General features: G+C 54.9%; 1 protein-coding gene across 3 annotated transcripts in view; it reads right to left on the reverse strand.

The window, feature by feature from the left end:
* PRDM16 (PR/SET domain 16) overlaps nucleotides 1-16442 on the reverse strand; it is a 340531-nt gene that overhangs the window by 63789 nt on the left and 260300 nt on the right. The gene's annotated exons all lie outside the window — the stretch shown is intronic.

The following is a 16442-nucleotide window of genomic DNA, read 5'->3' on the forward strand; positions in this document are numbered from 1 at the left end:
ATGGCAACCCACTCCAGGATTCCTGCCTGGGAAATCCCATGGACAGAGAAGCCTGGGGGGCTACAGTCCATGGAGTTGCACAGAGTTGGACACGGCTTAGCAACTAAACAACAGCAATGTGTGGGATCTTATCTCCCCAACCAGGGATTGAACCTGAAGGCGAAGTCCCGAGCACTGGACTGCCAGGGAAGTCCCCTTTCTGGGGCATTTCTTACGAGCACTGAGATGGCATTTCGGCTCCTGTGTGGACAGCAGGGTCAAAGCAAGAACCTCAGGCTGAGCCTGAACCACCTGAATGGGGCCAACACCTGCAGAGCCCGGACCGGCTCCCAGCCTCACTTTAACTCCATCCCAAGGAGATGACTGGTGTCTGGAGGGAGGTTCCCTCTCTCCAGATGGGCTCCTGCGGAGGTTTCTGACCCTAATAACCCAGGTGTGACCCTTTCCTCCTCCGTCCCCCTGCCCTGGCACCGTAGCTGGGGACCCAGGAAAGCCTCGTGGGAGCCCCACGTGGTCATCCTGCAGGTGTTAGTTTCTCAGTCTTTGCAACCGCATGGACTGCAGCCCACCAGACTCCCCGTCCATGGGATTCTCCAGGCAAGAATACTTCAGTGGATTGTCTTTCCCTTCTCCAGGGGATCTTCCTGACCCAGGGATCGAACCTGGGCCTCTGGCATTGCAGGCAGATTATTTACTATCTGAGCCACTGAGGAAGCCCTCACGACAAACGTCAGCATGCAAGGCCGAGGCTGGGGGCTCTGCTCCTTGTGGAGTGAAAACTTCACCTTGGGTCCAGCCAACAGCAGCTGGACCTGGGGGCTGAGCGGGTGGTTTGGTTCTCAGTGGGGGCAGAATCCCGAGCAGCCGTCCTGGGGCCAACACCTGGGATGGTTTGGACAGGTAATGGCTACAGGCACAGAGAAGACCCTTGAAATCCTGGCCTGGCTTGTTAACCACTCCACCCCAGCTAGTAAGTTCCACACCCACCCCTGTCCTGGCCCCACAGCAGGCTGCAGGCTCCCTGGGCTGCCGTGGTTAAATCGCTAACAACCCAAACACTTTTTCAAACCCTGATTTGACTTGAAGCTGGGTTCGGAGCAGAAGTCTCCAAGCCTGAAGTCTGCACATGACCACAGACTCAGCTGTGACATTCTGAAGTGACACCCTTGCGTTTGATTCTTGATCATAAAAAAGATTGGAAAAAAAAAAAGCCCAAACACCCCAAACCAAAGGCTTGCGGCAGCATCCTTGCGAGGGGCAAGGCGGGAGCCCAGGGGCTGCCCACAGGAAGCGGTTTCTCTGTCGTTGAGTCGATGCGAGGCCCCCGGGAGGTGTCACATTCATAACCTTTCTCTGGCCACACTGATGGTGACAAACTGCAGAGCTTGTGAACGGGGCTCCCCCGCCTCCCCCCTAGCAGGTGCAGGAGGAATTCCCACAATGGCTAAGCTGCTGTACATTAGGGGCGGGGGCTTCCCAAAATAGCAAGCATGTTCCCTGGGGTGGGGGGTGGGGCTGCCTGGACCTTTTCTTTGCTGGACACAAGCCCCAGTGTGGGAGCCAAGCGTCAGGCTGAGGAGCCCCTAGGGATGCCCAGGACCTCCTCACTCCACTCTCTGACCCTTGGATGGCACTGTGCTCCCTCCAGCCCACAACCTCAGCCCCTTTCGGATGACCCCATCATCATGGACAATAGCTGACACGGACTGCACCTGGGGTACTGTCCAGATGCAGCTTTCAGAGAAGCGGACACACAGGGCTGAGAAAGGCTCAGGCTTCTCCCCCTTCCTCTTAGACATCCTCCTCATCTCTGGAAGTCAGTGATGTGCAGAGTCTGCTCCAGGGCTCCCTCCACCCACCCTTGGTCAGGAGGGGGCGACTACAGACTGCTGACGTCACCGCCACCGCTGGTCGCTGCTGAGTCTCACTACCAGGTCACTAGAAGCTCCTCTCCCTGCTGGGGAGCCTCTGTTGTAGCCACATTTGTAGATGAGAAAGCTTAGCACAGAGGAGTGAAGAAGTAACCAGCCTAATGCTGAACAGCTGGAAAGGGGCAGACCAGCTGGACACTGCACACTGGCTGCCTGTCTTGCCCATTTTGTGACTTGTGGGAACCATATATCCTGGCCGGTCCTGCCCTTTTCACCTCTGCTCTACCAGAGGATGGTGGCCAAGAGCAACTGAAGCTTCCCAACTCACCAAGGACCAGTGTTCACACGGGGCTCACTGAACAAGTCCATGCAAGGATAGGTGGTGGATGGATGAGTGGATGAATGAATGGGTAGATGGTGGGATAGATGGATGATCAGATGGTTGGATAGAAGGATGGATGAGTTGATGGCTGGATGAATGGATGGATGGATGAGGGAGTAGTTGGATGAATGGAAATAGATGGATGGATTAGCAAATGGTTGGATGAATGGATGGTTGGGTGAATGGATAGATGGAGGGATGGATAGTTGGATAGACGGATGACCGGATAGTTGGATAGATGGATGTTTGAGTGGATAATTGGATGAAAGAATGGATGGATGGATGAGGGGATAATTGGATGGATGGTTGGACAGATGGATGAATGAATAGATGAATGGATGGTTGGATGGATGAATGAGGTGCAGAGTACTCCTAGCCTGCTCAGACACTTCTGGCTTTCTCCAACTCCCAAGGTGAGCTAGAAGGAAATACTCTGCTGAGAGCTGTAGAGGTAGAAGAACACAGGGACACCTCTTGCAGGAAAAATGCCCTGATCATTCAGGGTGGACCCCTCTGAGGGGCTCTCATAGCACCTCCCTCATCATAGTAAGGATGATGATAGACCGTGGCTGTCCTGCCCACACAATTTCTTTCTCCCCCGCTGCACGATGAGGGCTTTGAAGGTTTCATCTGGCTGATTCCCATGGCCAGGGACCGTGTGTGCTCAATAAATGTTTGGGTGACAAAGAATGGGTAGGTGCCTCAAGACAACTGAGAATGTCCCCCAATATTCCATAGGCCTTTGTCCAAGGGTCTTTCTTTCCTCATGTCCCCTTGTCACATTCGGGACCCTTTACCTTCTCATTCCTCCGTGGATCCTGCTAAAGGACATACAGACTCTCCTTTCAGTCTCTCTCCCTCTCTGGAAACCAGAGCTGCAATCTTTCCTGGAATCCAGCTTTACAGTGTGTCTGTGCTGTGCACAGTGTCACAGTGTAATTTCCCCCGAGGTCAATTTGGCAATATCCTGTTCCCAGGGCAGAGGCTAGGCTGGCCTGTCCATCTCAGCACCCTGTAAGCACACGTGGAAGGTTTGACGGCAGCTGGGACGCACGGAACCAGGTTATACTGTGACTCAGTGGCCCGCCCCCCACTGTGACTCAGTCTGTCAGGGCCCATCCTTCTTCCTTCTCCAGGGGATTCAACCATCTAGAGAAGCTCCATGACTCGTTGCCTCTGAATCAGGCCTCATGTTCTGAGATCAGCTCCTGCAAATAGCTCGAAATTCAACAGGCCAGCTCTCAGCAAATACCTTGCCAAGCCCATCACAAGCACTGCTCACTGCTCATTGACAGACAAATATGGCCACAGGCAAGAGCTCCTGGTGAAGTGTCTGGATGCCCATTTAGAGGCTAGCTCCGGCTTCCTCCCCAGCGGCCAGGTATCACAGGGGAGAGTGCTGGCTGACCCCAAGCCTCTGTTTTGGCTTTACAGAGAGAGGAGGCGTGTTTCCCTCTGAACACTTTGTTGTATGGCTCCACTTCCTAGGATTCACCTGTCATCTAGTTGGCTGAGTGGGGAGGGGTCCCGGGGCCCTGGAACTGTAACCCAATGGGCTCCTCCTTTCTCTGGCCTCCAACCCTCCCAGCACATCAGGCATGGAATGTTAAGAGTCTGAGACTGCAATGCTAGTTTTCTGGATCCTGTGGTCTCCTTCTCTGGAAGGTTTGACGGCAGCTGGGACACATTGAACCAGGTTATATTGTGACTCAGTGGCCCGCCCCCCCCGTCCCCCGGTTCTCATGCACCGTCATCCCAACGAGAGGCCGGTGGAGATGCTCCTGACAAACCTCGAGCCTCACGCCAGCCCTGCCCTCGGATGTGAACCCAGCCCGAGATGTTGCCCTGGGAACCCAAAGCCGGCTTCCTTCCCAAGCTGTGGGCACACTGGGTCAGACCAGCAAATTTGGAAATGATTCATAGACAGAGGTGCAGTGAAGTCAGTCTTGAATGACAAATGGAGCCAATTAAATTCAATCGCTCTCCCCCTCTCCCTGTGTTCCAGCCGGTTTCTACAGCCAGTCACCTTTGACAAAATATATTAAAGGAATTAAGAGTATGTCCCCCACAATGATATTACCTGGACCCCTTTCAAGTCCACACCAGCCAAGTGCAAACATCTATTCAAGCCCAGGAAATAGAATTGAAACGGTTTATTAAAAATCTAATCACCAGCATTCATATGACACAAATGGTTCTGAACGGCACCCACCAACCCTACAGCCTCTTCAGGGGCAGCACAATGCCGCCGATTACCCAGAATTTAAACGGGGGTGTTTAAGAGCCTCGGAACATTCTAATCGGAATCTTTCTTGTGGATTCCGCTATTGTGTTTTTCTCTTTGGAGAGAGGCAAGGATGGGAGGGCACATTTCTCTCTTCCCTTGAGTGAGCTGCGTATGACTTATTCTGGCAGATCTGTTTCTATTGACGTCGTCAGGACCTGAATAAAACCCATGGAAAAAGGGAACACGCTGCTCTGCTTAATTAAAGTGAAGCAGCTCACCCGGCTGCTGTCCTGAGTCGGGACACCCTACCCCCACCCCCCCGGTTTCCCAATTGGACTGGAGCTCTCTTAAGACAAGGGGCTGCATGTGTGCAGAGACGGTTCCTTCCTACCCCGGAGTGGAAGCTGCTGGGGGCCTTGTGTCTGGGGAAGAGAGGGGTTGGTGGTCTCCTCTGCATCTTGGCTTCCTGGATCTCTGGCTTCTGCACAGCTGTGGGCAGAGAAGGGTTTGCTCTGAAATCTTCCTAGCCAGCTCTGAGCACCCAGAGCTTGATCATGAGTCTCCAGGGCCCAAGACGCCCCCAGATGTCCATCAGGTGAAGGTGCAGGAGCCTGGAATTGGGTATGACTCCTGAGCTGTGTGACTCCTGAGCTGGGAACTGTGTCCTGTGTCCTGGAGAGCCTGGCAGAACTGCTCCACATGGCGACTTCTGGCTGGTGTGGGCATCACACCAGCCCACAAGGCATGTTTGGGGCTGCTCCGGACAGAGAGGCAGTGCTTGCCCAGGAGAGGGAGGGCAGGAATGTTCACCCAGCTGGTGGTTTTCCTAAGTATCACCAGCTCCTGCCCTCTGCCGGGGTCCAAGCTCTTTTCTAGAAGGTTCCTTGCCTTTGTGGGGAGTCTCAGCCTTTGCGGAGGTCAGATGGAAAACATCCTTCAACCCCCTTCTCCTTCACCTCTTATTTTCCAAACTTATTTTAAATTCCTTTTGTTTAGTCTTCCTCTCCAAATGATGACTATTTTAAAATGATCTTTTAAGGAAAAATAATCTCTTTGATTCTTTCCCAAGTGCCTTGTTTTTAAAGACAAAGGTTTTTTCCTATTTAAATACTTAATTTTTAAAAAATGTAATGAAAAAGGTAACTGAATTGAAACATTTAAAATAAGTACACTCACTTTCTGCTCCAACCATTCTTTGTCATATCAACTATGAAAAATAAACCCATAAATGTAATATTTCATTTTTTAAAGATGACTTTTAAATTTTAATATTTTTTCTAGCCTCATGATGTGGCAGGTGGGATCTTAGTTCCTCAACCAGGGATCAGATCTGTATCCCCTGCATTGGAAGCTCAGAGTCTTAACCACTGGACTTCCAGGGAATTTCCTAAATGTAATTACTTTAATATGCATGACAACTTCCACTTCTGTCAGTATTTTACGTTTATGTGTATTTTCTAGGGTGGAAGCAGAAATCCTCTCTGAAGACTCTGTCTCCTTAAAGTCTTGAGGAGCACATTGGAGGCCCAGGCCATATCTGACACATAAAGTTAGATACAGGCCTGTGGGATTTGGCGTCTCACTGGTACAGGACCAAGGTGCCCTTGAAAGTGGACCTCTAGCTTGCTTTGCCCAGGGTCCACTGGCACCCTGTCCCCATAGCACGTGGGTATAACTCCTCACAGAGGCAGCTCCATGGCCCACACCCACGACCCGGGAGACAACCCACCAACTGAGGGTTTTCTGCAGAGGCTGGTGATGGAGAAATTTCTGGATTCCCACGGAACTCAGATCCTAGGCTGTTTGCATGACCAGTCTGCTTGCAGACAGCAACCTGGTTTCATTTTGGGGGTTGGGGGTGTGTGTCTCTCCCGCTTTGCCAAGGGCCCTCTCACTCGAGGTTGGCTCATTTTCCTCCAGCAACTCGAGTCAGATGGGTTTTTCTCCTTTTTGTGTGTTTGAGCGGAAGAGGATCCATTTAGGTCTGATTTTCATCTCGCGTGGGTTCTGGTGGGCTGTCCATTCACGGGGACCTCAGAGAATAACTGGTCTCTTTGAGGGGCCGGTAGGTGGAGACAGAGCCCCGAGACCAGGGCAGCGCTGGGCTGCACGCGTTTCTGGGCCACGGACATGTGGGTGTGGCTCTTGGAGAGGCGCTGGGTTGGCGGCCCATCAGGTCCCAGCTTCTTCTGGAAAGCCATGTGGTTGTTTGCAAGTCAGGCTAGTGGTCAGCCGAAAAGGAGCTTCTCCCGTGTTCCCACCCTCTGGGCACCAGCTGGGTTCTTTGCTGGTGGAGACCCGCACGAATCACAGCTGCCACGCAATCCACATGCACAACCTCCCGCCACTGGAAAAGGCGAGGTGAACCCTCCCTGTGACAGCTAGACCTCTAAGCCGCAGGAAACCCTCTGCTCATCTGAGGGCAAACACCCAGAGATGCCTGCTCCTTCTTAAACAGGTCAACATCTCGAAAACAAAGCAGAACAAAATCAAATACGCCGGTGCCGCCCCCCTCACCCTCCACATGCCACAGAGTTCCCTTTGTGCCTCAGGAGGCTGGGCTGGACCCGACTGGGTGTTCGAAGACACGCTCAGAGCTTTGTATTATGCAATAGGACAGTAACCGCACATTCTAATAAAATAATAAACTAAATAATAATAAACATTTGACCCAGAGGAAAGATCTTTCACGAGACGCCCTAATCACTTTTCTGCTCCGACCTCAGTTTTTTCTGGACCGGCTCCAGCAAGCCTGGGGTGGTGCGACAGCCTTTTTCTTGGAGGGAACAAAAGGTCTTTTTTAGTCCTAAGGGCTGTCAAGTTTATCCAAATATTCTCAGCTTACTACTAGCCCCTTTCTGAATTGATATTTCCAATAAAAGGACACTTTGTATCTTTAAGCTGCACGGCCCCCCGAGCGAGGATGCGGAGGGCAGGGAAGCCTGCTGCGAAGCCCTGTCGGCCACTTCCTCAGAGACGGAGGGGAAAAAGGCGGCCCCGGTGTGATGGGGTGGGAGTGGGCTGGGACAGGGGTCCAGGCTGTGTGCCAACCGACGGAGGAGCAGGGAACCCACACGGGGCCCCTGTACTGTACCCCAAGCCTAAAGTGTGGCCACAGCCCCTCCTGCTTTGGTTCTGGCCAAGCCTGTCTAGTCTGTGATGGGCTGCCAAGCACGTTGAGTTGAGAGCACGCTCAGTGCTGGAGGGAGAGAGTTCGTCCCAGCCGGGCTGAGACATGCTGGGCCAGGCCTGTGTTCCTGGCGGTCGGCTCCCTGGCCTCTGTGCAGCCCGCCTTCACGACAGGCAAGGGCTGTTCTTAACACCAGCCAGCTCCTCCCCATCTGCCAGACCCCTTCCACTAGGCAGCCTCGGAACCCATCCTGTGTGTGCGTGCTTGCGTGTGAGTGCATTTGTGCGCCCATGAGTATGCACGTACAGTGCACGTGTATGCATGCACACGTGTGAGTGCATGTGAGTGCATGTGTATGCAAGGGCACGTGAGTGCGTGTGCACAAAGCAGTGTGCACCCCGACGCGCATGCACACCCTTCAGAGTGGTCTCCCCAGCCCCACAAAGGGCACTTCCTTCCCCCAGCCTCCTCCAAACGGCTCTGATTAGCGTTAATGATAATTCTCATTAATCACCTTGGGCTGCTGCAGATGGAAACGCGGCTGTGGCGAGGTGACAGGAGCCACTTAGGCGGTATTTATGACTTGCGAGCACAGCGGCAGCCCGGGCCCTGACACCTCTGGCCTGCAGCTGACATCAGGGCTGACATTTGGGGCTGCTCGCTGCCCAGCACAGGGATGCCCCCAGGCTGGGGCCCCTCCTCCTACATGGGGTGGCAGCTCCCTTTGGGGCTGATGGTGAAGGGAGGGGCTTTCAGGGTGTCGGCAGCCTGCTCCCGGAGCCGAGGAGGAAGAAGCTGGAGGGACACTTGTATCTGCAAGAAGCCCCCTCCTTCCTTCCCAGGCAGAGCACCCACTTCCTCTCCCTGACCTCCTGGTGGGCGTCAGCTGCTCTGGTCTGTGACCCCGTGGAGCTCGGCAGAGACTGGCCCCGCCCAGCGGTAGGTCTGTATCTGCTCCACTTGTGATTCTCGTCGGCACACAGTAGGCACTGGGGGGTTGAGCGTGGGGTGGGAGGAGCTACGCCCCCCTCCTGGGAACCTGACCAGAGCTCTGCTCCCCTCTAGCAGCCATCCCAAGTCCTCAGCTCGTTGCCGAGCCCGGGGACCTTGCGATGCAAATTGCACATTGACAGACCACACAGAACCCACCGTCTGCTTCCAGAAGACACCTCCTTGCCTGCATAGCCCTGTCCACCAGGAGCCCCCTTTATGAGAGGCACCCAGTTTATTCTGGGGACCCCTACACATTTCCTGCTGTCTCCCTTTTATCTCCACTTGCAGCCCTGCCCTGAGGATTCTCCAAGGGTTCAGACGGCAGTAGCACAGGTGTGGGAAGAACCGGGCTTGTAAAGGATCGGCTGCCCTAAAACACTCACTTCCCTAAGAGGCAATAAAAGTGTCTTCCTCGGGGATTGGGGGTGGGGCTTGGCCCCACATGTCAGCGTCCCCTGGCCTGACCGTGATAATTAAAACTGTGCTCTGGCTCTGGTTTCTATAAGGCCCACCTGTCCCCCTGGGCAGCTGGGGGAGGGGGGAATAATTGCCCAGGCAGCAAATAACTATGTTGCCATCAGCCTGGTTTAATTTTGCCCTGGCACCAGGAGGCCACGTGCAGGGGCACAGGGTCATTACTAGGCTGTTGCTGGGGGAAGGGGCGGCAGTGGTGGCCCCAGGCGGTGACATTTTCGATGTAGACATTTTTGTTAAGGTCTGGGCTGAAATGGAGAAGGGGCCATCCCTGGGACCTCTCCAGAAAGTGCTGGCTGGGTGGGCGTGGCTGACAGATGAGGGGCTCTGACCCATTGTGCTAACCCGGGCCCTTCGAGGCTGCAGCATCCATTGCCAGGCCTGCTCAGGTTCCTCTCTGCGAGGCTGCTCTGTAGGGCTACTCTGGGTCCTCTTAATGACAAACCAGGAATCTCCGACGAGTCATTAGACTACCTGCACCCCAGCCAGACCTCACACTGGGGAGAAAAACTCCTAAAGCACATGAACTCCCATGCCACAGAGAGAACAGAGTGGGTGTGGGGTGGGTCGGACCGCTATGCCCTTCCAGAAGCCCACCTGAAGCTCTACCATAGAGCAGGCTGGTGGGAGCAGCTAGCTTGGGGAGTATCACCTGGACCGTCATCTGGGAGCTTCAGTGCCGATGGCCACCTTCAGCCTAAATCATATGTCCTGCCCAGAGAGAAGATTAAGGAACTTGTTCACATTTCCAAAGACCTCCAGGGCTGACTGGAGTGGACGGTGTGATTCGGGCCCTTCTGGTCACTAACCTGGCAGCATGTGCTCTCAGTTGAGTGGTGTTTCCTGGGGGCAGGGATGGTGCCAATCTGTAATCTGTTTTCTCTTGGGGTTTTCCCTCCTTCATTCCCCCCTTCTTCTTTCTCTTCCCCTTCTTTCTCCTCTTCCTCCTTCACCCCAGCTCCTCCCCCACCCCTTCCTTCTCCTCGTCCTTTCTCTTCCTCAGAAGGATTTTGTTCCCCAAATCAAGCTTCCTGACCATCTCCTCGGGGTGTCTCTAATCACTTCCTGCCACATGAGGGCTTGTTTGGAAGATGGCTTTTTATGGGGTCAGCTAGTGGGGCTTATTAAAGACTTTATTCTTATGAACTCCAGGCTGGGTCACACTCTCAGGAATGAAGACATCTGTGAATGACACTTAAGGCCCCGCCCTGGGAAAATCTAATCGCTTCAGGGAGGAGCGAAGCTTCCTCCTGTGAGGCCTACGGTGTGTTTCAGAGCCTCACCTGGACTCCTCTATTCTGAGCTGTCCCAGGCTGCCAACCCAGAGGTTCCTTCTGCAGCGGGAGGAATTCGCCACAGATGAAGCCTCACCTTGGACGTGTAATTAAGGACGACGCGGCATGTCTAGTTCATGTAGGTGGTTAAGCTAGTTGTCAAAGGAGAACAACAGACGGCAATTAATCGGATGCCAGCCCAGAGGGTGGGCAGCCCCTCCAACACAGATGGTGTCAGGAGAGCATGGCGGCCTTGCATCTCAGGGGCATGTTGGTGGCACCCGCCTTTGGTGCCTGACCCAGCAAAGCTTAAGGGCCCATCTCCTCCCGGGGAGCTCTATGAGGGGGCCCTTCACTGGTTCCTGAAAAATGAGGCTGCAAGTTGTGGAATCTTCAAGGGCCTGCTTTCCAGAGGGTTCTGAACACACAGTCCTGTTCCTTGGAAAGATCTCTATGTATATACTGATTCATTCATCTATCTTGTTGTTTAGTCACTAAGTCGTGTCTGACTCTTTGCGACTCCATGGACTGCAGTATACCAAGCTTCCCCGTCCTTCACCATCTCCCTGAGTTTGCTCAAGCTCATGTCCATTGAGTCGATGATGCCATCCAACCATTTAGTCCTCTGCCACCCCCTTCTCCTCTTACCTTCAATCTTTCCCAGCATCACATCTATTTAAAATCATGCTCTCAATGCCCTCTGCAACCCAAGGTGAGGCTGTGTTTGTCGTTCCATCTCCAGAAGTGACCCCGGGCTGGTCTTCTGGTGACCGCCCAGCCCCTGTGCTCTGTCCCTGCCTTCCCGCCAGCCCACGTCTCCTCCTCTCCAGGGAGCCTGCTGCCCACCTGCACAGTGATGTCTTCTATTAGCTTCCCTCTTCCGGTAGAAACCACGATGCGCTGGAGGACACCCGTGCCTTCTTCCCCGGTCTCAGGGAAGGGATTCCCAGGTGCCCTGTGCACAGGGTGGGCAAGCCCTACATCACCACATCCCCTCGGTTACAGAATTTCCAGATAAGATTGAGATCCACACAACAAAGGCTGGGAGGGGAGTGGCTTTTGCTAAGAGAGAGAGGGTGGGGCCGTGAGAGAAAAACGAGGCCACATCGGACCCTCTGAGAACAGTCTGCCTGGAGGTGGGACAGAGTCCCCAGGGGCGCCTTCCTTTGCATCCCCCTCAGTGTCCTGGGGCTCACTGGGCAGCGGCAAAAGCCCACTTGGGCTGGTCTCCCGAAGCCCAGGACACATTCCGTCCTTGTTCCTGCCTCTGAGGAAGTTGGGGTTCAGCAAGCGTTCTGCTCAGATGAACTTCAGGGTTGCACCTGGTGAGGTTTGGACACCCCCTAGACAAGTGTGCAGCCCTGCTCCACAGCTCTCTCTCTCAGCACTTTTCTTTCCTTAGCCAAACAATGACGTTCCTGGGTGACACACAACCTAGGCGGGGTTGCTCTACGTGGCTGAAGGAGGGACCCCCCAATTGCCCACGACATAGGAGAAGTTCTGGGGAACCACACCCCTGCCAGCTCTGGTCCCACAAGGCACCATCGTCCGCAGAGTCCCTGCCTCCGTCCACTCAACCTCTCGGCATTGGGTACGGGTGGGGCGTGTGGGCTGAAGTGAGTCTGTGGGGAGGGGCCCTGCAGGGTAAAACAGACGATGGTTCAAGGGCAGGGGCTTCTGAATGGGCGTCCGTGGCCCTGTCTGCCCACCGGGTCAGAGTTGAAATGTGGGACGAAGAACACTCTCTGCAAACCCACCCACGTGAACGAGAGCTTTACCGCAGCCTGGAGGCACCCTGTTTTGCAGACACCGCCCTGCTTGTCATCAGTGTCTTGCTCGATTGCTAAGAAGCAGCTGCTGGAGAAAACGAATGTGACCAGAACCCCCACAGGGGGACAGCATCTGTACATCTGGTGCTGTTTTTGTGACTTCCCAGGGATGTTCCACTTTGGAAACGTGGAACAGCTTGGTCCACAGAGGACCTGGAAGGGGTGAGGCTCTGAGGCCATCACCTGTTGCCATTCCAGGGCAGTCTCTCCTCCCACTGTAGCCCCTGCTCTGGTGGCCCTGCTGAGGTCTTCTTCCCTCCATTCCCACAGAACCCGGTGGCTGGAGTGCCCAAGCCACGTCTTGTGCAGAAAGTGAACCCTTCTGAAGCCAGGGTGGCTCCATGGCGGTGGGTGCCCTCTCCAGCTCAGGGCCGACCCGCCTCTGCTGGGAGCTGATTCCCAGTCCAGGAACCTGAAGGACAGAGAGATAGGAGCAACCACGACCCAGGTGAATGCCCCCCACTCAGCTGTTCTCGGCCTCCGCTTCCCACTGTGGACCTGTGCCCACTGGACAGGGGTTGCCCACCACACGGCATGGTGGCCCAGTCCCTGAATGGAGAGAGGGGCTCAGGGTCTGGAAGGATCGGCTGCTTCCAGGAGTAACCAGCCGCCAGTGCCTGCAAGTCCGTCAAGTAACATCCCCCTGGACGCATGTCCCAGGTCCCCCCACATCTGGTCATCATTATGATGCCGTGTCCCAGACGACGAGATAAAAGATGCGTTTGATCCAAATATGTGACAGTTAGGGACAAGGGACCATGGGCCTGCCAACAGGAATACTTGTGTTAATTACTTTTGCCTGTTGCTTCTCACTGGCCATCGAGCCACCGAAGGAGCCCTATTGCACCCGGCGGGCTGGCAGCCTGCTTGACTGAGTCTTGTCTGTGTCTTCAGGGGCCGCCTGGCTGCACATGGTCGCGGCCTCGACAAAAGCACATGCATATGCCTCGGTTTTCCGGGAGACCTTCCACATGGAAGGCCCCCATCTCAAGCCAACTTCTAAATAAACACCACTTCTTGAGAGGGCGGTGCTTCTAATGGGGGCTGGTTTCCAGGCTTCTGGCTGCTGCTGTTCCCTTCAGTCACACAGAGGACACGGTCTTTTTTTATTTTCCCCTCTGGGGGAAAAACGTTCAGATTGCCAACAATTTTCTAAAGATCCTTTAAAGGAAGACCCAGGGAGATGGAGCTGTGAAAGTTGGTGAGGATAAACCATGATGACAGGTGGAGTGGAGGGTGAAATTCAAACTCCAGAGTAACTGCAAGGAGAGATTTCTTGCAGATGGCGTGGATAGCCCGACACAGGGGAGGCGGTGGTGGCCCCTCCAATGGGGCCGCGGGAGGCTGGCTATTTCTGCCTCTTCCGAGGACCCCGTCTCCAGCCCTGGACAGAGGTCATCACAGCCTTGAGATACATGGTCAGGGTGACCGTGTTCATGAACTGTAATACCTGGGAGAAAGGAGTCCTCTCCCTCCACCACTGAGGGTTTGACTTGTGTCCCGATTCTCTGAGCTTAGAAAATGTCTCTGAGTTTAAAAAATATGTGTATATGTAAAGACTCCAGCAGGCGAACAGAGGCTGGTCTGTAGCTGAAAGATGACCCTGATGACAGTACTGGCTGGCGGAAACGTCTTCCTGCTGGCAGTTCACAGGGCGCTGGCCCTAGTCTAGTCTCCAGGAGGCTCACTTCTTGTGCCGAGGGACGTCCATTCCCCTCAACATGGTTTGAGTTGGGAGTGAGTTCAGCTCCTCGCTTGGCATTCACATGGAAACTGTGTAGAGATTCAGAATATGGTGGAAATTGGACATAACGTCCTACCATAGGTCTGATTATCTTTGGAACTATCTGTCATTTCTGGGTGCCCCGGCAGGTCTGCAGACCCGGGGAGACCATTGTCCTTGTTGTGACACTTTTAAATACGTTTGAAGGCTTTCAGCCAAGGTTGGAGGTGGAGGTAGGGGGTCACTTCCTGCCTCTCCCCAGGGCTCTGCCCTCATCCCTTGGAGGCCACCGCTGGGAGTCTGAAGATCAGAGCTGGCGATTTCCAATGGCCACCAGGGTCCAATACCTTTGCACCCCCAGCTGCCTACCTGCCCGGGCTGAGCCTGTGGGAGGCGGGACCAGGAGTTTTACGGTGACTTTAACTTTCATTCAGAGACCTGGGGCAAATCGCCCTCTCAAGTGGAAAGTGGTGCGTTGCACTGTGTTCCTGTCATCCACACCAGCTCAGGCAAGGGCCCCATTCCTGTCCTAGCCTTGGGGGCAAACATGTGCATGAGGACAGGACACAGGGACCAAGGGGTCAGCTGTCACCTGCTCCTTTGGGAGAGGGAGCTTCTCTCTGCTCGAATCCTGGCATCATCTGAAGGGCACAGAGAGATGTGCCCACCCGGCGCATATTTGCAGCAGTGTTAATACACGTTAACGATTTTGTTCCACTAAGATCAGGGCTTCCCTGGTGGCTCAGATGGTAAAGAATCCGCCTGCAATGCAGGAGACTTGGATTCAATCCCTGAGTCAGGAAGATCCCCTGGAGGAGGGCGTGGCAGCCCACTCCAGCATTCTTGTCTGGAGATCTCCTGGTGGGCTCCAGTCCATGGGGTCACAATGAGTCGGATTCGACTGAGCAACTCACACTTTCACTTTTCATTTCCATGACGATCACAGTCTCAGCAGGTTTCTCTGCCTGACTTCTGTGGACACTTGCGGTGGGGTGGGGCGGGGTGGGGGGTGTCCTGGGCACCATTGGTGTTGAGCCGTGTCCCAGGGCTCTACCACCAGCTCCCATGGTGAGAGAGAGATGTTCCTGGATATTGTCCCTGGATCCCCGAAAGGCAGAGTGATCATGGCAGATAGCTGCTAGCCGGATGTCAGAGCTCTGGGGGCAGGACATGATCCTGTCATCACTGCTGGGCTTCCAGAGCACGTGAACAAGTCGGCAGAGAAGCGGGATAATCATCTGAGTGGGTCTGTGAAAGCCAACTGCACCCATCCCAACAGCGCCAGCCTGGGGCCTGTGGGCAACACCGCTTCCTGGATCCAGAGAAGGAAGAAGGAGGCTGGAGCGGGGCGGAGGGGATGGAGGGGCAGCTCTGGAAACGTCTGCAGGTGAGCCCTTGGTGGGTTTTCTCAGTCCAGCCACACCTCATGGATCATGTTGCCCATGGCTGGTGCCTGGGGCCCGGGAGGGGGAGAAGGCTGAGGACGCTTCTCCAGCTCAGCCTGGGCTGGTGTTTTAGTAGGAGATGACCCTCCACTCCGTGCGTGCAGCGCCCAGGGTCCTAGGAAGGAAGCAGCTTGTCCAAGCAGAAAGCACAGGCTCCAGATGCAGAGAGAATATCTCCTCTAGGAAGGCAGCCACCTTCATCTCCAAGGTGGCTCCCCCCTGGACCATGGCCCAGGTTAGGGTTAGGAAAAAGACCTGTCCGCCAGGCATCTGGCCTTCCTCCTGGGCCAGGGCCATTTACAGAGCATAAGCCGCTCCTTTGTGCACCCAGTGTGTGGCTAAGGATAGTGGAGGATCTTGCTGGGCAGGGTAAGGGTCCCCTGGGGTCCCCACTCCGGTCTGTGTGGGCAAGCTTCAGCTGAGACACAGGCTGTCCCCCAGGGCCAGGAGCTGGCGTTGTGCTTGCTCTGAGGGTGGAGGGCTGGGAAGTGGAGTTGCCCCACCTGTTTGGAGATGCAGCATCCCAGCCATCTGGACCAAGTGCCAAAGGCTGCTGTACCACCTTTGTTCTCCGAGCATTCCTGCAGGGGACAGGGGCCCAGCCTCCAGGACGCCCGTGTCCGAGTCTGGGCACAAGGTAGAGTGGCCGACTCTGTTCCTCCAGAACCCCTGGCTCCACTCTCTCCAGCTGCCCGGTCAGCCCACGTGACTCCACTTTCCCTGATCATCTGTAAAATGGGTATAAGGGCAGTGCCTCCCTCGGGGGCTGATCTAAGGCTCAGTGCGTGAGCAGTGTGTTCAGAGGGTGGGCTCTGCCGCTATGCTTTTATTTCTGAGTGTTCCTCCTCTAGATCTCTCCCCACAACACTGCCCTGCTGCAGAACTTCAAATGCTGCTGCCTCCTCCTCTGTGAGCCCTGACATGGGCCTCCCTCCGGCTGATCAGACGGCGGCCGCACGTCCTCCAGCGGACAGCCACTCGCGTCTGCCTGGAGCTGCTCCCTTGGCAGGGGGCTCCTTGCCGTCAGCCTCTCTGCTGGGAGATGATGGCTCGGCAGATAGGGGCTGGGGGTCTTTGGAACAATTCCACAAATA

This window comes from Bos javanicus, chromosome 16, assembly GCF_032452875.1.
Source record: "Bos javanicus breed banteng chromosome 16, ARS-OSU_banteng_1.0, whole genome shotgun sequence".
NCBI classification, from domain to species: domain Eukaryota; kingdom Metazoa; phylum Chordata; class Mammalia; order Artiodactyla; family Bovidae; genus Bos; species Bos javanicus.